At 39.9% G+C, this 21069-nt stretch overlaps 1 protein-coding gene across 1 annotated transcript in view; it reads left to right on the forward strand.

Moving 5' to 3' along the window:
• DGKK (diacylglycerol kinase kappa) overlaps positions 1-21069 on the forward strand; it is a 174401-nt gene that overhangs the window by 774 nt on the left and 152558 nt on the right. The gene's annotated exons all lie outside the window — the stretch shown is intronic.

Raw genomic sequence — 21069 nt, forward strand, 5'->3', positions numbered from 1 at the left:
CCACGGACTAGCAAAGATGCTCGGAAAGATGCGGGGATGTGGGAGCCCAGGGAAGAGGGAAGCGGTTGGGAGGCGGGAAGCAACATGTGGAAGTGAGAGTGGGCTGTTAGGGGTCTAGAAACGGGGGTGATAGCACCGGTTGGGAGTCAGAGCAGTGTTTCCTATGAGAAGTGACAGTGCAGTGAGCGCCTATATCTTGAAAAAGAAGAGGAAGATGACCCAGGGAGCGAAAGAGACCTAGAGAGGTGTTAGCGGCCGGTCCACGGTACCCAGGGATGGGATTGAGTGGGGGCAGTGGGATACACCTATTAGCCGCGGTCACTGCCGCAGAGGCCCAAGCTGTGGAGCCGCAGTCGTTTGCTTGACCCCCTCCCTGCCACTGGAGAGGGAGTCCTCAGCTCGGGCGCAACTGGCAGCGCTCCAGGGAAGGGCCCGGAGTCTCTGTTGCCCGCTGGGCGCTGGTAGTCGATTCGGGTGGGGATTAGGGGTTGGGCGGCGCCCACGCGCACTGCAGGGGAAGGGCAGGGTTCGCCCGAGAGGACTGGGAGAGCATGCGTGCGTCGAAGCCACCATTCCATCTGTTTGCAGGATTTCCCGTCAGGTAGGTGCAAACACAGTGTTACAGTGATGGGCCGCGTCACAAGCGGGCGACTGGCATCCCGCACTGGTGCCAGTTGAAATGGTACAGGAGTCCTGGTTTAAGGACAGGAAAATAGGAGTTGATATTTGAGAGCGTGTGAATGGGAACCCTCCTCTCTTCCAGTCTTCAGAGACGCCTTTGTAAATGTTGCACTTCACCGGGATCCTCCCGCTAAGGGGGGAGGGGGAAGAAAGAAGGTTTTCGGTCTTTCTTTGGACCTTGAAACCCCAAAAACGACGTCTGATCTTCAGGAGTCTGTCTCTCATGCTTTCTTTGTGCTCCCCCTACTCTTCGTTTTCCTAAACTTCGTTCCACAAGATTGTGAAAATCATAATAATGTATACATACACCTTCATTGAGCTTAGCCCCAAAGAAAAACAATACAAAACACAGAAACAACACACCACACCAACCTGCTGCTTAGCAGGGCATAGGGACAAGGCTCAGAATCCTGTCACTCTGGACCGCACACTTGTAGAATGTAGGGGAATGGGAGACAGAGGTTGTCATCTTAAAATGGAAATGGAAGCGCTGGTTGCTTCCTGAGTTACGAATAGGGAGGCTTGAATTTGCGAAAAAGAGGAACAATGAAGGGAAAAGTTTAACAGGGGAAAAAAGTGCACAGGTTTCAAAAGAAAGAAAACAGAACTGCAGGAGATTAAGATTAAAAAAAAAATCCAACAATCCCGCTTTCACAGAGAGTGGATCTCCACGCCCCACCATTTCCTCCTGCAGCCCTTCCCTGCAGTGATCTCTAGGGCAGCTGGGCCTGGGAAGTCACCCTAACCAGGTGCTTGCTCTTGTCTTTTTGGGAGAGTTTGCATAAAGCTGATAAGAACAATAAGGCTGACCTGACTTGTGGCCTTCTTGAGATTCCAACAGCAGGACTGAGAAACTGACACCTGAAGGCTTAATTACCAGGATGGTCAGTGAATGTATGGCCTCTTTGGCCTCTGAAAGACTGACTGGAGGCCGGGAGCTCCAGGGATGAGCCCTGTGACAGAGGGAAAGCATCTCTCACCAGCTTGACAAGAAAATTTCTATTGCCAGACAGATAAGGAGTATCAAGGTAGGTGTTAGCTTGTGTTAGCTTCCTCCACACAGTGTCCATTCAGGCATGCTAGCCAACTGACCCACAGGTACTTGGCCGTCTCAGCAGGTGACCATGACCACCTCCCTCCAGTTTGATTTTGCCAAGTAGAGCTGGTCTTTTGTTCAGTCACTTATCTTGTAGAGTGAGTTTCTTCCCATCTGTGAAAAGGGTCATATACACGAACCCTAGAGGGTTTTGAAGGATGCAAAAATCTGGATAATGCTAAAACTGCCAGGAGCAAACACTTCTCCAACAGTCTAGGTGTTGCTATGCAATTGTTCCCTGGTGCAGATGAGAATACCTGATCTTCAGTGATAGGACCATTCTCGGCTGCATTCTCCTCAGGCAAATAGCACCCATAACCAGCTGACTTGCATCTTAACATTCAAGGCAAACGGGCTGCCATCTTATCTAGGGTTTTGTTGCATTGTTCTCAGACACTGCCTTCTTGAGGCAAGCTTGGGGAATGACATATACACACACACACACACATATATGTACACACACACAGAATCTTAGAGATCAAAACAATATATAGCTCTCATCATACAATGAAATCCTACGTGGTAAGGCACAGTCAGTACCAGTAGCATGAAACTAGCCTGATAAATCAAAGGACAAAATGAGTGAAACTAAGGCTTTGAATGTGACTGCAAATTTCTCCCAGATAACTTTGCTGACCAGTACTGCACTAAAAAAAGGTCTTCTAGTGTGTAGTCTGCTCTCTTTGGGGGTTTCAGAACCTGCTGGTTGCAAATCTATGACAAGCATAAGGGTAGAGACAGAGAAAAGAGGGCTAGTATTTTCTTTCCAAATAGCTACCAGAATAACAGACTGTGAACCAAATTTATTTCCTTCCTTTCTGAAATGGTTTAACTTCCAGGAAATGAGCCATGGTCTCCCACCTGGTGGCAGCAAGTATAAGTAAAGATGTGTGAATTGGTTCTTTAACAATGTTATAACTCTCTTGGGTGGGGCGGGGTGGGGGGGGGTCCTACATGTGAACCATATTTGCTTCCTTTCCTTCAGCTGTGGTTGAAAAAAGACCATATGTATTTTTATTCATTGGGTTTGATCAGCTATGAAATTATAATCACACCACACAGGTGACTGATGAAATACACTTTTGTGGCTTTTATTTCTAGGGTGGAGAGAGGCCTCTGTATCCCTCACTCCTAATGACTACTCAGCAGTGACCATTATATCCCAAACCATAACAGAACAGTTTCCTGGTATTTTTGCACACATTTTCTTGAAAAGCAGCAGGCATTTGCTTATATGACACCTGGTAATTCTTGCTGGAATGCTTTATTATCTTACCTATGACCAAGCTTCTCAAAGGTAGATACCATCTCTCCTTCCCAGTGCCCAATACAATTCAGCCCTTACTATTTTTGCTCAATAAACACTCGCTGAGGCTTGAGACCTATCAATTCCATTTTCAGCAATGACATAGAGACTGCTTCTGTGAATGAATAAAAAATGCATTCTCACTTATTTCAGTGGGATAAGTAAATGCTTATTTAAATAGCCTGGAATATATAGCCCTTGGGGAAATGCAGTCAATCTTTCCATTTTCAGAATGAATGTTAGAATCATAATTAAGAAGCAAATTACTAACAATTAAAAAACTGATTTGGAAAGTGTCCTTATTCCCTGCAGTCTCAGCAGCAGCAGACTAATGATGTTGTTGATTTCAGGGGTAATACATTTTTTTTCCCTAAGTGAACAGAATATCTGCAGTGACTGTAAACAGCTTCAGGATTGTAAATTCGAATGTTTAACCTGTTGAAGGTCAGGATGAAATTACTTTCTTTCCTGTTAGGCTCTTTCCCCCCTCCTTACCAGGTTTTGATGACACCATCTGATATATTTGGTATATTCCGAGAGCGCCTGAGCATTTGCTGCAGGATGTTCTAAAAAAGTTAATGAGATATTTGGCCAGTGGTCTTTCTTTTCTGAGAATACAGTTCTTATGTGTTTATTAAAATCTCCAACTGGGGCTTCTGGGGATCTGCAGCCCAAAAGGCACAGGAACAGCTGAGCCATCAGTTACCCAAAGTGCTTCCAGGGAAAGGGGGAAAATCCACAGAGGCCAGGAAAGCATTCAGGGGCATTATCACAAGGATTATATAATGCCTACTGCTAGTATGGTACTCTACAGTTTGCAGAATGCTTTCCTCTGCATTATTAACTCTTTTATTCCCCTGAAGAAGGCAGCAGGGTGGGAGAGAGCAAAAATAGAATGTGATACCCAATGAGTGCATGTATGCTAAGTCGCTTCAGTGGTGTCTGACTCTTTGTGACCCCCACGGACCATAACCCACCAGGCTCCTCTGTCCATGAGATTCTCCAAGGAAGAAAACTAGAGTGGTTGCCATTTCCTTTTCCAGTGACACCTAATAGGGTATAACTATCAATTTATCTATTATAGACTTTTTACAAATCCAACATATGCCTTTCTGTGACACACAAGATGCTCATTTGTTTAAGAAAAACTTTTAAGCTGACATTCCATTAGGCTTGATTTTTTTCCCAAAGTAGTAATTGCTGTTCCCTGTGTGATGCTCCCAGAGGAGACCATCATAGAACAGGAGCCTGAGGAGGAAGGAGAAGAGGCACAAGACCCTGAACCTATTACTCCCAAAGAAGCCCACCTTTTTTTCTGGAAAGAAAATAAATAGAAATTCTGCTAGGGATATGGTTCCCAATCTTTCCAAAGCCTGCCTACTATAATCTTCTAAGTGGGAAAAAAAGCATTTAAAAAAGAAAGCAGTCATTCCAAAAGGGAGATGCCCCCACCCTCACCAAAGCAAATAAACCTTATTCTCAAAATAGAAGAAACAAATTTACAAATTTTTTAAAAAAGAAAGGGACAATGACCCCAGATAATGAAACGCCCCTGAAAATTATTTTAAGAAAAAAAAAAAATTCTAAAGGGAGGAGCTCCTCTCCTTCGACAAAGCCCATGAAACATGTCCCCAAGAGAAAAATCTTAATGAAAAGAATGAAACAATAAGAAATCATGTCAAGGTAAACAGTATTTTTCACCCTAAAATTTTCTTGAAATTTATAAACTTTATTTGCACCTCATGGCCCATGCCCAGTCTCTCACAAAACCTATGGGGGTGAAAATAAGTTGATGTCCACCAATCTCATCAAAGCTCCCTACAGTCATCTCTTCCAATTATATGTGATGTCCAAAATAAGCAAATCCTTAGAGACAGAAAGTAGATTAGTGGTTGCCAGGAACTGCAGTGGGTGGGAGGGCAAGTGTGGGTGATAGCTAAAAGGTATAGGGTTTCTTTGGAGGGCGATAAAAATGTTCTGAAATTAGGCAATGGTGATGTTTGGGAGGGGCTTCCCCAGTGGCTCAGTGGTAAAGAATCTACCTGCAATGCAGGAGACACAGAAGATACAGGTTCCATCCCTGGGTCAGGAAGATCCCCTGGAGGAGGAAATGGCAACCCGCTCCAGTATTCTTGCCTGAAAAATCCCATGGACAGAGAAGTCTGTGGGCTATAGTCCAAAGGGTCGCAAAGAGTAGGACATGATGAGCACAAGCACGATGTTTGCACAGCTTGTGAATATACTAAAAACCACTGACTTGTATGCTGTAAAATCATGAATCTTATGGTATGTGAATTATATCTTAATTAAAAAGATAAGAGATTATTCCTCCAACTATATGATAATAAACCTACTACCTTCCCACAAATAAGCAAACAAATGAATAAATTTTAAAAGAGAGGATCCTCTTAAGGCCTTCCAACCTCACCAAGAAAAATAAATTTTATTCACTTCCATTTTTTTTTCTTTTGAGAAAAACAAAAGGGGAAATCTCTTCAAGGGCATATACTTTCAAAATCATCAAAATTAATGAAAGTTATGAATCCCTCCACCCAAATGCATGTAAACATTTTAACTTAATAAAGAAAGAAATATTAAAGGATAAGGTTCCTAATCTTACCAAATCCCCTGAATGTTTAATTCCCATGAAAGGGGGGAAAACAAATAAATAAATAAGGGGAGATGCCCCATCCTCACCAAGAACATGAATATTATTTCAAAATACAATTTCTTTAGGATTTTTAAGATTTAAAAGAAAATTAATGATGGAAAGACGTGTGTTGGTGGATGGGATTATATCAAAGAAATGAATACAAAATCCTCTTAAAAAGAAGCTCCAATCTCACAGACACATGAACTTTTCTGTCAAAATACAATGAAAACAAATGCAAACAATTTTTTAAAAGAAGAAAAAAAGAAAAGGAAATCTTCTTCTAGTGAGAGGTGACCTGAATTCATCAAAACCCCAAAGCTTTATTTTTAATACAAGAAATTTTTACCTTGGAAAGGTAAGAGAGAAACAGAAACAAGACCAAGAAAGTCCTCTTAAGGAAAGATGTCCCCAGTCTCCACAAAGTTCCCTTTTCTCAAAACAAGTAATGCATTTAGAATTAGAGGGGAAAGAAGAAAGAAAATAATATAACATTTTAAAAGAGAAATCTCCTTTTTAGGGAATGATGAAGCTCCCAAACTCACCAAAGTCCCTGAACATTTTTTCTCCAAAGAAAGAAAGAAAGAGAATGAGGGAGGTGGGAGAAGAGGAGGAGGAAAGGGAGAGAAAAGATAGGAGGGGAAAAGGAGGGGGAGAAAGGAGGGAAGAATGGAAGAGGAGGAAGAAGAAAATAAATTAAGGAGTAATTTTTAAAGGAAAAAATTCATAGGGGAGGTGAACCAATGCCTTATTGAAAATAATGAATGTTATTTCTGATAATCAACCCACCCCACCCCACATAAAAAGGAGAAATAAAACACAAAATCTCTTTATAAAGCTTCTTCAAAGGGAGATACACCCAGTCTCACTGGAACCCTGGTACCTTATCTATCTTCCATCCTTCAAATATTATTTTCTATTAAAAGGAAAATAAATTCTTTCAAAGACAAATGTTCCCAATCTTACTTCTTCCAAATAGATTACTTATTTTAAAGAAAGAAAGAGAAATCCTCCTGAAAAGGGCTCCCCAATCTCATTAAAGTCAGTGGCCCTTAGAGCTCCTGTCCACAATACCTGTTTAAAAAAAAAAAAAAAAAGGAAGTCCTCCAAACCTAAAGAGAGGTGCTCCCTCTAAAGAAAAAATTTTCCATCATAAGAGATACCCTCAAATTCACTAAAATCAATAATGATTCCTCTCCACATTCAAAGGGTTTGGGGAAAAAAAGAAATTTAAGAGGAAAAGAAGAGAAACCCCCCTAACCTAAGGCAAGTTGGCCATAATCTCACCAACAGCCTTGAACTTTATTCCCCTAAAGAAACTTCTTAAAGAAAGAGCAAAACTGAGAAAAAAGACCAGTCTTTTAAGAAAAAGTACCCTCTCTACCCACCCCACTCTAAAGACTAGAAATTATTACACAAAGAAAAGTGGTCACTCAGTCGTGTCCAACTCCTTGCGACCCCAAGGACCGTAGCCTACCAGGCTCCTCCGTCCAAGGGATTTTCCAGGCAAGAGTACTGGAGTGGGTTGCCATTCCCTTCTCCAGAGTATCTTCCCGACCCAGGGGTTGAACCCAGGTCTCCCGCACTGTAAGCAAGACACTTTACCGTCTGAGCCACCAATGAACTATGCAAGGAAAAGGTTATATCATTCTAGAACCAGTGAGCCTAGGGCTTCCCAGGTGGCGCTATTAGTAGAGAACCTGCCTGCCAATTCCAGAGACCTAAGAGATGTGGGTTTGATCCCTGGGTCAGGAAGAACCCCTGGAGGAGAGCAAGATCCGTGGAGGAGAGCATTGCAAACTGCTCCAGTATTCTTGCCTGAAGAATCCCATAGGCAGAGGAGCCTGGTGAGCTAAGGCCCATAGGGTTGCAAAGAGTTGGACATGACTGAAGTGAGTTAGCATGCATGGCACGCACACCAGTGAACCTTAAATTCAGAACATGAAGCTGAGGAGTTTGTTGTTGTTGTTTAGTTGCTAAGTCATGTCCAACTCTTTGCCATGCCATGGACTGTAGCCCATCAGGCTCCTCTTTCCATGGGATTCTCCAGCCAAGAATACTGGAGTGGGTTACCATTTCCTTCTCCAGGGGATCTTCCTGATCCAGAAATGGAACCCATGCCTCCTGCATTGGCAGCAGAATTCTTTACCACTGAACCACCAAGTAGGCTGAAGTGTAGTCAATGTTTAATTCCAGGCTGGCTTCTCTCTGCCCCCCGGCCCATTTCAGGTTAACCTCTCCCATCCATCAGTCAGGGTGTACAGTCAGGAAAGGCAAATCCTGTCCATGGAAAACAGAATTAATAAGGAAAACCTTCTGAGGAAAAAATCATATACTTCTTTTACAAACCAAACAGAAATAATTTGGGAATTAACTGTATTATTATGCCTCTCTAATACTATAAAACTTCAAGAGCTGATGATAAACTTAAAGCAATGACAGTCTTACTACTAATTTTCAAATTAGACACACACCCCTACCTAGCTGAGAAGGAGCTTAGCCAGTTCAATAATGGTGTTCTGACAGTGGCTGTCTAATTATGTGCTCACTTAAATGTCTGTTCTTGTAGAGTGATAAAGGGCTTGGCTCTTACAAATACATACAATTTCCAAGTCAGGTTTATAAGCAGAGAATAAGACTCAATGTTTTCCAAATTTTAAACTTCATTTACTTATTTAAAAATTAAATTGAAGGTCCTACCGTATAGCACAGGGAACTATATTCAAGATCTTGTAATAACCTATAATGGAAAATAATCTGAAAAAGAATTGTGTGTGTGTGTGTGTGTATATATATATATATATATATATATATACACACATACATACATATAACTGAGTCACTTTGCTGTACACCTGAAACTAACACATTATAAACCAACTATACTTCAGTTTTTTAAAGGGTTTAAAAAATTTTTAATTACACTGAGTGCCTCTTTTGTGTCCCTACTTGTTTAGCACTGAGGAATCCATGGTGGGCAAAATCACATAGATGAGATTTCCTTGAAGCAACACTAGTAAATGAGGGACCCAGTTAGCAAAACAGATGTACAGGGAGTGATTATTTGCTTTCCCAGCTTGCTTTACCAAGGCATTCACTCAGTCAATTCTTTCAGCATACCTCTTCTTAAACAAAAATGTAATACAATAAAACAATGAAATATATACTAATTTCAGGGAATGTGGAAAATCATGAAAGCTTCCAAAAAGTAAATAAAAATTATATAGCAACCGACCAATCAAGAGATAATTACTCATACATTTTTCCCATTTATTTCCTCTGAATACATGCTTATAGTCTACAACAGTGAGATGTTAGGGAATGTGCAATTATGTCTCAAGCTTCCTCCTACCCCAGTCACCTCCCTCACTTAATCATTAGGTCATGTGCATTGTTCTACACTGTATTTGAAAGTGAAAAAAAGTGAAAGTATTAGTCACTCAGTCCTGTCTGACTCTTTGTGACCCCATAGTCTGTAGCCCGCCAGGCTTCTCTGTCCATGGAATTCTCCAAGGAAGAATACTAGAGTGGATAGCCATTCCCTTCTCCAGGGGATCTTCCCGGCCCAGTAAACACGAATTAATTTTAGCTTAAAATGTATCTACCTGTATGATATGCTTGCTAAACATGTGCTTGAAACATAACTATTAAGGGATGTATTAGAGGTATAAAGCAATGAGAGTATACATTTTATGTATACACAATTGGTGTGTCTACACACACAAAATGTCTCATATGTAAATAGCAGACTGAACTCACATTTACTTGGCCATCTAGATTTCATTTGTCCAGCTAGGTTTGTGACTTGAGTTTGGGGGAGACTCACTGTTAAATTTCCAAAAGGAAAATCTAAGTCTCTGAGACTATTTTTTAGCCATATGCAAAAATGTACTGATGGCTTTGTCTCTTTAACACAAAGTTACAGAATCATGCTTTTCTGTGTACCTCCTACCCAGAAGGGAAATACCTATGTGTTGAGGACATTATCAACAATTATTAGGAGACAGACTATTCAATTTATCCAGCTTTCATTAACCCAATATAGAAAATTAAGAGAGTTAATAAAATGTGTACAATCCAACCAAGGTTGAATCAGTAATTTAAAAGGCAAATGTAATGCAGTATTGAGTGGCTAAGTGGTTAAGAACCGGCCTGCCAATGCAGGAGATGTGGGTTCCATCCCTGGATCAGGAAGATCCCCTGGAAAAGGGAATGGCAACCCACTCCAGCATTCTTGCCTGGGAGATCCCATGGACAGAGGACCCTGGTGGGTTACAGTCCACGGTGTCGCAAAAGAGTTGGACACGAGCAACTAAACAATAACTATGCAGTATTAAGATCAGAATCTTCAGCCTTGTCTGTAGCACTTAGAGATTCTCATCTTCCAAAGTGTTACAAGTATTTGCCGTTTAAGTCTTTTGCTTTTAAAAAGCCTGTAAGAGAGATATTGGCCCCTGAGAATAGGGATTCCCATTGCCTTGTTTCCCTCATAGCAACACAAGGCAAGGCACATGATACTGTGGGATTCTGAGATAAGCATGATGCTCCCACCCAGAGCTTTGGTGAGTTCTTCTGAAACAAGAAGTGATGGGCATGGGGACTGAGCTTGGCCCCTGCCTCCAGGAGCAGGAGAGGCTAGAAGCACTGCTCACAGGACTCAACTAAGAACACTCAGAATCCTGGATATTCATTCATTTGCTTTCTGCTGCCGCTAACGTTCTCGTCTGGAATTTTGCAACTTGAGGCAGGAAATGAAAGGTACCTGCTGAGTAAAATTTGTTCATCTCCTTGGCTCTGAGTAGAGATGCTTGAAATCAGGAAAATTTTTCAGTAACCCTGGGCTTTGTCAGTTGAGTTCCCATTCTCCTGAAGTGGTTTCAGCATCATCCTCCAAATCCCAACTCTAACAGTAGTTGCCACATCCTATTTTAGAATTACCTTGATTGTTAACTTTCCTTTAATAAGTGTCATTTGTCATTAATAAGTGTAATCTATTATCTACTTTTAACATACTATTTCATGGTTTACTTACATCACTGTACATCTCCCTTGCAGTATAAAAGGAAAATGTGATGTAGCATTATTAAAACAGCTAAGCATAAACAGAAGAGAGGAAAGTAAATGAGGCTATAAAACAAGATTATTGATTTCAGAAAATTAACAAGTTGGTGCCCTTCTCACTAACAATTAATGCTTATTGTGACGATTTCCCTCCTGCCAGACTTGAGTAGAACATAACTTTTCTCTTACCCATAATTTGGATACTGTTGTCCTTTTTTCCTCACCTTAATCAGCTTGACTAATGTTAAGACTAATTAAAATGATAATTTTGGTGTTTACCATGGTCTCCTTTGCTTTAATGTACTCAACTTGTAACAATATCTCCAGGACATTTTTGCTTGTTTTTGACTTCACTTTGGAAGTCCAAGCACCCATTCAGTGGCTCTCTTCATGGTTTTCCTATTATATCGCTTCTCACTAGTGAGTCCTCTGTCTAGAAGTTCTTGGAAAAGCCTTATTTTGCCTTTCCAACATCCCTCATCAGAACTAAAGTTTTTTTTTTTTTTTAAGTTTTTTAAAAAGAAGAAAAATTCTTTTCTTCTAATGGTGCAAATCAAAAACATACATTCCCAGGCAGCTTGAAAGCCAGCTTTGTTTTTCTGTTTGTTTGTATCCAGTATAGCATAAGCATCATTGTGAACTACACATATCTGCTAATTTGTTCATTAAGTGTTAATAATTAGATATTGATGTTCTGGGCTTCGCAGGTGGAGCTAATGGTAAAGAACCCACCTGTCAATGCAGAGATGTAAGAAATGCGGGTTTGATCCCAGGTGAGGAAGGTCCCCTGGAGGAGAGCATGGTAACCCCCTCCAGTATTCTTGCCTGGAGAATCCCATGGACAGAGGAGCCTGGTGGGCTACAGCCAACAGGATTGCAATGAGTTGGATATGACTGAAGCAACTTAGCACACACGCACTGATGTGTTAAATGCTTTACAATATGGTACATATTTGGAGGACAGTTGCATAAGTATTTTAGAGTGTTTTAATGAAAACACTAAGTCGGTTGAGGATTTTGAAGATGGAATGGGAAAGCATTATTACTTTTCCAATTATCAGAATGGAATAAAGTTGCCCATTACCCAAACTTTTCATGGATGGGTTAGATTCAGATATAAGGGATTGCCTAATAGCAAATTTACTTTGATATAAGAAATTTAGGAGAAAGAATGAAGTTGTTTGAGGAAAGTGGAAACACTATATCTTCCTCAAACCTAGAGAAAAGTGGAATTAAATTAAACAGAGACAGTGGAAAATATCAGGTAGAAATGTGGTGTGCTTGAAGAATTATGGTATGCTTGAAGAAGAATTATGCTTCAATTGGGCAAGTGAGGCCAGGGCCTACAGATGGGAGAGTGAGGTATATGGACTTAGAAGTAAACGCCACTTTGATAACATTGCAGACTACAGATTGAAATGTTGTGGAAAATAAAGTGGATTGGGCAAAGTCCTATTGAAACTTTGAAGGCAACTTATACAATTGTGTGTATCATTCGACTGATAAGGTACAACCACTGGAGAGCTGTTGATTAGTAAAATAATGACTGAAGCAGAGGGTTGGCTGATAAGGCATGTAATTAAACACTAACTTTTAATTTCCTTGTATACCAAATTCCAAATAAAACTATTAAAACTAAAAATGGAAGAAAATAATTACATTATCTAGTGTCTCTTTTCTATTGTTTTGGGCCTTCATTGGCCACATGCCACTTTTGTAAAAGCCTAATGCGCTTTCTCTTCAATATTTTTCCTATTTCATACCACAGGATTTTCTACAGAGAAAATAAGAAACCATGATGGGAATCCAGTGAAACCTTTTATCTTCAGTATTGTAGACCCATGGACTGTTGTGAAAGGGACCTTTGGAGTGTTTTTAAAACAATAGTCCAGTGTTTTAAAAAACCTTTTTAGCAGTAGAATCTTTTAATGTTGTTCTCAATGAAGTCAAATGAAAGCCTAATATTTAACACAAATGCAAGAAGTATTTCATTAGTCCTTATCTATGCTAATTTGGATCTGTAACTGACCTACCTTCCCAGTTCTTTATTTTAAGCTAATAGGAAAGTGAGTTTGTACTCCCTGTTTAGTACTGGCTTCTTAGCAATGGTGCTGGTGATGTAGGAACATGCTGTATAATAAAAAGAAGAAAGTCAGAGTTTAAAATTTGACCTAATATTCCAGAAACTAGATAACACTGTCCTGGAAACATGGTCATTCTAGAGAGTTCCTCCCTCCTCACCCACCCCAGGAATGTATAACAGCTGTCTTATAAAGTAGGTTGTCATAAAGTAGGTTGTATACTGTCTTTGCCTGTAGAAACATTTTTGTTATTGGGGATTGTGTTCCTGACTAAGGACACCACAAGTAAATTGTAGATAGAACTAAAAGTAGGTAATAAAAGCTAATATATAACTGTAAGCTTCTGTAATAATTTAAAACAGTAAAATTGTTCCAAAACCTATAAAATGGGCATAAATGTGTCATACACATTGATTTTGTAAGGGGCCCCAGGGTACTGTAAAATGTGCATTTGAGGTAATGTATATGTTTCCATGCTACTCCCTCGTTTCATCCCACCCTGTACTTTCCACACTGTGTCTACAAGTCTGTTCTCTATGTCCGTGTCTCCCTTGCTGCCCTGCAAATAGGTTCATCAGTACCATCTTTCCAGATTCCATGCACATGTGTTAATACATAATATTTGTCTTTTTCTTTCTTACTTTACTCTATACAATAGGCTCTATACAATAGTTACTCTACTCTTAACTTTACTCTATACAATAGGCTCTATACAATAGTTACTCTACTCTTACTTTACTCTATACAATAGGTTCATCCACCTTATTAGGAGTGACTCAAATGCATTCTTTTTTTTATAGCTGAGTAATGATAGCCAGTGGGAATTTGCTGTGTGACACAGGGAGCCCAACCCAGGGCTCTGTGACAACCTAGAGAGGTGGGATGGGGTGGGAGGTGGGAGGGAGGCTCAAGAGGGAGGGGACATATGTATAACTATGACTGATTCATGTTGATGTATGGCAGAAACCAATATTGTAAACAATATTGTAAAGCAATTATCCTCCAATAATTTTTTAAATGTGCACATGCAGCACATAAAAGAGCCTGTAATCTATTGTTATTATTTATTTAGAATTCATACTCTGCCTGCATCCAAAAAGAATATAAAGTATTCTACAAAATTAAACACATAAAATAGGACAATTAAGCACAAATAAAGATAGGACAAAACCAATTCAAAGCAGTGGTGAATGAGACTTTAAACTAATATATACTAGTTATAATAAACCCTAATTACACATTTAATTAGCAGTGCTTTTGTCTTCTGCCTTTGGTGGTGGAAGAACTTTAGAGAATGATTTGAATGACTCATGTTTCTTAAAGTTGGTATCCAAGGAAGTTAGAGCTAATGCCTCATTTTTATGCAATACATCTTCCTGTAGCAAGCTCTGTGTGTGTGTGTGTGTGTGTGTGTGTTAGTCGCTCAGTTGTGTCTGACTCCTCGCAACCCATGGATTGTAGCCCACCAGGCTCCTCTGTCCATGGTATTCTCCAGACAAGAATACTGGAGTGGATTGCCATTCCCTTCTCCAGAGGATCTTCCCGACCCAGGGATTGAACCCAGGTCTCCTGCATTGCAAGCTGTAGCAACCACAAAATTAAGAACTAGAGGTTGCCAGGACTGTGGCATAGGTATTAATTAGCTATCCTAAGAGGCTACAGGTTTGGATTATTTTGGTGTGCCTGAATTTTTCTAATATTCTAACGTATGTATGTGACTAAGAGGCATATAAGTATGGAACTTTCTCAAATAAAATTTATTTCTGAAATAAAATGATACTTTGTAACCAGACATTCAATAGTTTTTGACTCTTTCTTGGATTGGGAGGTACTTCACATTGGTTCTAGTCCTGATCACTATATAGCTGTGTAATAAGGAGTCGGAGAAGGCAACGGCAACCCATTTCAGTACTCTTGCCTGGAAAATCCCATTGATGGAGGAGCCTGGTAGGCTGCAGTCCATGGGGTCGCTAAGAGTGGGACACGACTGAGTGACTTCACTTTCACTTTTCACTTTCATGCACTGGAGAAGGAAATGGCAAGCCACTCCAGTGATCTTGCCTGGAGAATCCCAGGGACAGGGGAGCCTGGTGGGCTGCCGTCTATGGGGTCGCACAGAGTTGGACACGACTGAAGCTACTTAGCAGCAGCAGCAGTAATAAGGAGTAAACTGCTTAATCTTTCTATAGCTTAGCTTTTGTGACTCTTAAATGAAGCCAGTAATGTGCGGCTGACTCAGTTCAGTTCAGCAGTCTTCTCTAGCAAGTCTTCACCAGTATCCCATCTGGGTTGGGTGCCCTTCTTCTGGACTCCTGTACCACCACCCTGTACAAACTTCTGCTTCTCATTTGCTTCTCATGAACTGAGCTTATCAGCTTGTGTCCCATTAAGGCTATAAAGATAAGGCTCTTAAGGCCTAACATACTTCATGCCACTCCATACATGGTGGCTGAACTACTTTATGAAAAATATAAAGACTGAGTGAAAAATTAGATTTAAAATACATATTTCAAAAATAAAAATATGCAAATACTGGCTTATTTTAGTATCATTTGCATATGTGCCATGATATTTGCCATCATTACTTTCTTTCTTTAGGTATACAGGTAAGTTTTAATATACTCACCCCTCAAAAGCTGGACTTAATGACACAGGTGCATTACCAATAGGTGATGGGAGGCGGGGCTGCCTCCTGTCCTCCCAGAAGGCTATAGTTTTTTCTATCTCACCCAGAAGGACCCTATATATTATTAGCACTCATGTATTGATCATGTGAACTTGAATTACTAGTCTTGAGTTATATGTGTAATCCTGATAAAAATGAGAATGATGAGTTGTCTAGTCAGGTTGTTTTACAAAATGCAAATTTATTAAAACACAAGTATAGCAACACTAAAGAATATTATAGTATATAGAGAGCAAGGTTTTGTGTTTAACTACTTGGCATGATTTTCACTAATCTTAACTGTTAATCAGAATTTAATTTATTTATGGTATTCTTTTCACCACAGTTGAAAAGCTCCTGACTCATTATCTTGGTGTAAAATTTCTGTATCTGGCACCTGAATTTGAAGGTAGATGTCAATATGACTATTCTAAGGTTCTCCCTTTCTTGTGAGGAATAAGAAGCAACAATTAAGCTTTGATGCCCCCTTGGCAGTCCAAGTTTTATCCAAAATAGCTTTCTACTAGTTACAGGAAAAGCCTTAATTTATTTTACCAATGCCTCTGATCAGATCAGCACCCTGAGCTTGAAAATGCTCTGATCAGGAAAGTGAACATGGAGTCTCTACTTAGCAGGGAACTCTAATAGCCATCTTGTTTCCAATCAGTAGGAGCTTCTCCATTAAATGAGGTAGAAAACTTCTACCATTTCTAGACTAGCTACGAGGCAGGATCACCACATAAAGCTGTGCAGGTGTACACTATGTGAGGCTGCCATGCCTAAGGGGACACCTTTTGCAAAGTAGACATCATAAAGATAGATACAGATATTTAGTCTAACAGTTTTCCTGCAGATGGCAGTCAAGTGCCTCACACTAACAAAATCAACTGACCCCTTTGAACAACTCTGGGGTTAGGAGCAGCAACTTTCCACTCAGTCAAAAATCTGTATATAATTTGTAGTTGGCCCTCTGTATTTGGACTTCCTCCTTATATGCGCTTCCTCCATATCCAAGATTCTACATCTGTAGATTTAACCTACTGCAAATCATGTAGTAGTATAGTATTTACTATTGAAAAAATTCCACCTGTAAGTGGACTTGAACAGTCAAATCCATTTTGTTCAAGGATCAACTGCTTTGTGACAATTTTCTGACAAAGGAAACTAAAATATCTTTAGCAATGGTACATTTTCCAATTGTGTCTTATGGACTAATCCTGATACTAATTCCTCACATTTAAATACAGCGGCTCCCTTAGCAACCCCCAGAAGCCTGTAAACCATATGGTTTATATGCTCAGAACTGATTTTAGAAGTCCCTATTTTACTTCATATCACATTTAACCTGAGCATCATTTTATGGACCCAGCACACATCCACTGTGCCACTCTGCTAGATGTGAGCATCATTTTAAAACAGAAAACTGTGACAAGGATTTGAACCAGGAGTTTATAGGGGCACAGTCATGGGAAGGTATACATCCATGGATACATGCTGGTAGATTCACTCCCAGGAACATACCCAGTATATGTTCTTCAATAGATGAACAACCTGGTAGGTAGGCGTGTGCACATATGCATGCATGCACAACACACACACACACATGCACACATAGATAAATAGAGATTTAGCTGCACATTGAAGAATATAAAGGAGGAGGTTCTGGCATCAAGCTCTTGCCCACCTCTCCTATGTAACCTGTTTTCAGCCTATTTCATTCCCTGTCTTCTTTAGGCAATGATTTCCCTAAAGTTTACATGCTCTTATGTGATTTCAATTCAACAAACATCTCTAGGGTATACTAGTGACAAAGAACTGTGCTAAGTAGATATAGGAAGTCACTCAGTCTTGGAAGGTTATTTGATGGAAGTGAGATCTGAACTGTGTCTGAAGATTGAGGAGGATAGGCAAGCATAGGGAAAGAGATGGGAGGCAGAGGGAATATCTTGAGTATAGACATGGAAGAAGTAGAAAGAGTGATACTCTGAGAATCCCACAAAGACTGGATATGTTTGGAACATTTAGTGCATCAGGAAGAAAGGCTAGAAAAGTTAGTTGGAAGCTAAATTGCACAGGGCCTTGAATGTCAGATGAAGGAATCGTGTGTTCTGTTTCATAAGCAGTAGAGAATTATGGAAGGTTTCTGATTGAGAGTAACATGACTAGCTTTAGATTTAAGAAAACTGTCAATATATAGGATGGGTTAGCCAGGAAGATGCTAGAGAAAGGGACATTAATCTAGGCAAGAGATATTGAGGACCTAAGGCAATGAGTATGAGAAAAAGTGGATAGAAGAGATACTGTCAGGATTTGGTTTGTAACTCATTTGGTGTGGATGGTGAGGAAAGAGGAGAATGGAAGGTGACTCAACTTTCTAGCCCGAAGTTGTTAAACTGATAAAGAAAACAGGAGCAAGAACAGGCTTAGGTAGAATCCAGAGGAAGATTATGAGTACACTCGTGGAAATTTTGAGTTTCAGGTGTTGGTGACACCTAAAGCCCAAGAGAGTGATTAGAAAAGGGTGAGACTGCTGCTGCTGCTAAGTCACTTCAGTTGTGTCTGACTCTGTGCGACTCCATAGATGGCAGCCCACCAGGCTCCCCCGTCCCTGGGATTCTCCAGGCAAGAACACTGGAGTGGGTTGCCATTTCCTTCTCCAATGCATGAAAGTGAAAAGTGAAAGTTAAGTCACTCAGTTGTGTCCAACTCTTAGTCACCCCATGGACTGCAGCCTATCAGGCTCCTCCGTCCATGGGATTTTCCAGGCAAGAGTACTGGAGTGGGGTGCCATTGCCTTCTCCGGAAAAGGGTGAGAACTCAAGGGTTAAATGACCAAAGCATGTGTGTTTCCCATGAAATGTAGGCAAGGTGAGAAAAGTTTGTTTCTCCCCCCACCCACCACACACGTATACACTAATTGAAAGTAATGAACAAAATCAGTAGAATCAGATAATGGAAGAGAGATGAACATGAAAAAAATGTTTGGAGACATAGGCAGAGAAAAAGATATTGATTTCAAAGTTGAAATATTGAGCAAGAAGAGAGAAAGAAGAGACTTTGTAATTTTTTACAGAAACATTTTCTTTGGAAGTGTTGATCCTGAGTAATTTTTTTCAACAACTTTTCTATCTTCTCCTTTGGCTGTTTTCTCTTTGTTGAGAAAAATTCTCTGAATGGGGATATTGTTCATGTGTTGTCCTTGGATAGGATGCAAGTAGCTTTTCTCTTATTACTCAAGTCTTTATCTGTGAGTCTAAGAATATACTGTGTTTTGGGAAACCAGTAAGTAAGGTTAACAGTTATCTAGTTATTGATAGGAAGACCATGAGAACATTTTTCATGTGTTAAAGAAGAATATATTGTTCTCTATATCATAAAGATTCTATTTTAAAGCTCTTCACATATAGTAGGCACTTAATAATTGTTGAATTTGCAATAAATAACAAATAATCATATGTTATTTCTTATAAATTTGATAGCTTGTGATATTAAGATGTTTCCAAAGACAGCAAGCTAAGATATACTTAGGGTATTGTAAGATTTACTCTGAAAATATTGAAGGTAGGTGGGGGCTTTCTTAAAAAAAAACTATTCTTACCAGGTAAATTTTGTCTTTTAGGTATGAACTGAATAATAAGCCCCTCAAAATAGTGGCAGACAGTGAAAGGAAACAAAGGAAAAGCCAAATGAAATAATCAGGGAATAAATTGACAAATGTTTGAAAATATGAACTAAAGACCTGGTAGGTCCTCAGACCTTTGCTATGCTAGTTGATGTGGACAGAACAAGGGAAGCTGTGAAGTCTTCAGTGTCACTTAGAAAACAAAACATGTATACCAGAGACAGGTACATAATAATATAAGAAAATATATGAGTATGTTACAGCATGTGTAGGTCAGAGAGTAATGTTACAGAATTATAAAAGAGGAACAATAAGGGATAGAAAAGTGAGGAAAGGCTTCCTGACAGAGGTGAGATCAATGTAACTTAGACCTTGCAGCAACATATACAAAGACTTGGAAACAGCAAGGACTCTATTCAACTGATATCAAAGGGTTTTGAGAGAAAGGCAGGAGAATTTGCACATTATTCTGTATAGCAGGACATTATTTAAGGTTCTTGGGTATAAGAAAGTAACATAATGAAAGTAATTTTATGAGATATATATTGTGATAATGAAAAGGATAGACTAGAGTGGGATAAGTAGTGGGGAGATTACTTAGGCTGTTGCAAAAATCCAGGTGAGAGATGATGGTGGCCTGCTTATTGAAAACAATGATGATCATTTGTTCATTCATCTAAAATAACTTCTTGAACATCTATTCCGTGTCAGGCACTGTGCCGATAACTATAAGTTCCCTGAAGAAAATTATAGCCAAGTAAGAAAAATAAGACTGAGCATAAAATAACTACCAGCCCCAAGCAGAAAATGACAATGGTCATGAGAGAAACTCTGAGTTCAAAGGAGATGAGAACTGATTACAGCCTAGCAGGATGGCGTAGACTTGGGTTTGGAAATGAGTAAAAGGACATTCCAGAATTTTTATTTGAGAAGAGATGCTGGGAAGAGTGCTAAGAAGGGAATTCTAGGCAAACAGAACAGTGTGAGCAAAGGAACCAAGGAGAGAAAATACTGGGTATTTTTTGGAGACCAGAGGATGTGGGGTGCAGACAGAAATAAAGAGCTAGGAGAGGGCAAAAACAGGACAAGCAAATGGGGGCGAACAGGTAAAGAGAAGGGACATTAATCATTTCTAATTTTTTTCCTGCTTTGCAGCTCACAGTTTGCTCAAACTCTGTCTGGATTCTTTCCAAGGGTCTGGGATGCTTTTGTTTCATTCCTGGCCTGCCCGCTTCTATGCACCATCTTCTCTGACATAACGTCCTGACTGATAGTCAGAGGTGCCCTGATCTGAGAAGGGAACTGATTCCCCCTCCCACGCATCTTATACAGGGCCGTTTTGACACTAAGCAGAATGTATATTCAATCTTTGGTATTTGAGGACATGTCTCAATTTTGCTGCCAAATATGCTTATTTGGCATGCCTTTGGAATGCTTTGTCATGCATGTAAGGAACACTATCCCTAATTCATTTCTTAGTGCATTTCAAACTGAGCCTTCAGAGATACTTCTCAATTAGGTATGTTATAGCTATAAAATGTTATGGCTAGACTACTAGACTACTACTTGATATTTGTATCCTACTCTACGGCCTCCTAAAATGCTTTCACATTTCCCATGTCCTATGTCCTTGAATTCTTACCCCAACTCTGTATGTGATGTTGGTTCTATCCCCATTGTGCAGATGAGAAAAATGAGGCTAAAGGAAATCAGGGTCAAGATTCAAGCCCAAGGCTCCTGATGCCAAATCCAATCCCTAATCCATGTCAGGCTAGTTAGTACAAGGTTTTCAAAGCAGCCCCCTTGAGCCCAGAAATGATCTAGGATCCTCTAAACAAACTAGGATAAGGGGCCATCTGCCTTTATTTTAGAACTAATTACCTTCCTTAAAGCTAACAAATCCAAAA

The sequence above is a fragment of the Bos indicus x Bos taurus genome, chromosome X, assembly GCF_003369695.1.
Source record: "Bos indicus x Bos taurus breed Angus x Brahman F1 hybrid chromosome X, Bos_hybrid_MaternalHap_v2.0, whole genome shotgun sequence".
Lineage (NCBI taxonomy): Eukaryota > Metazoa > Chordata > Mammalia > Artiodactyla > Bovidae > Bos > Bos indicus x Bos taurus.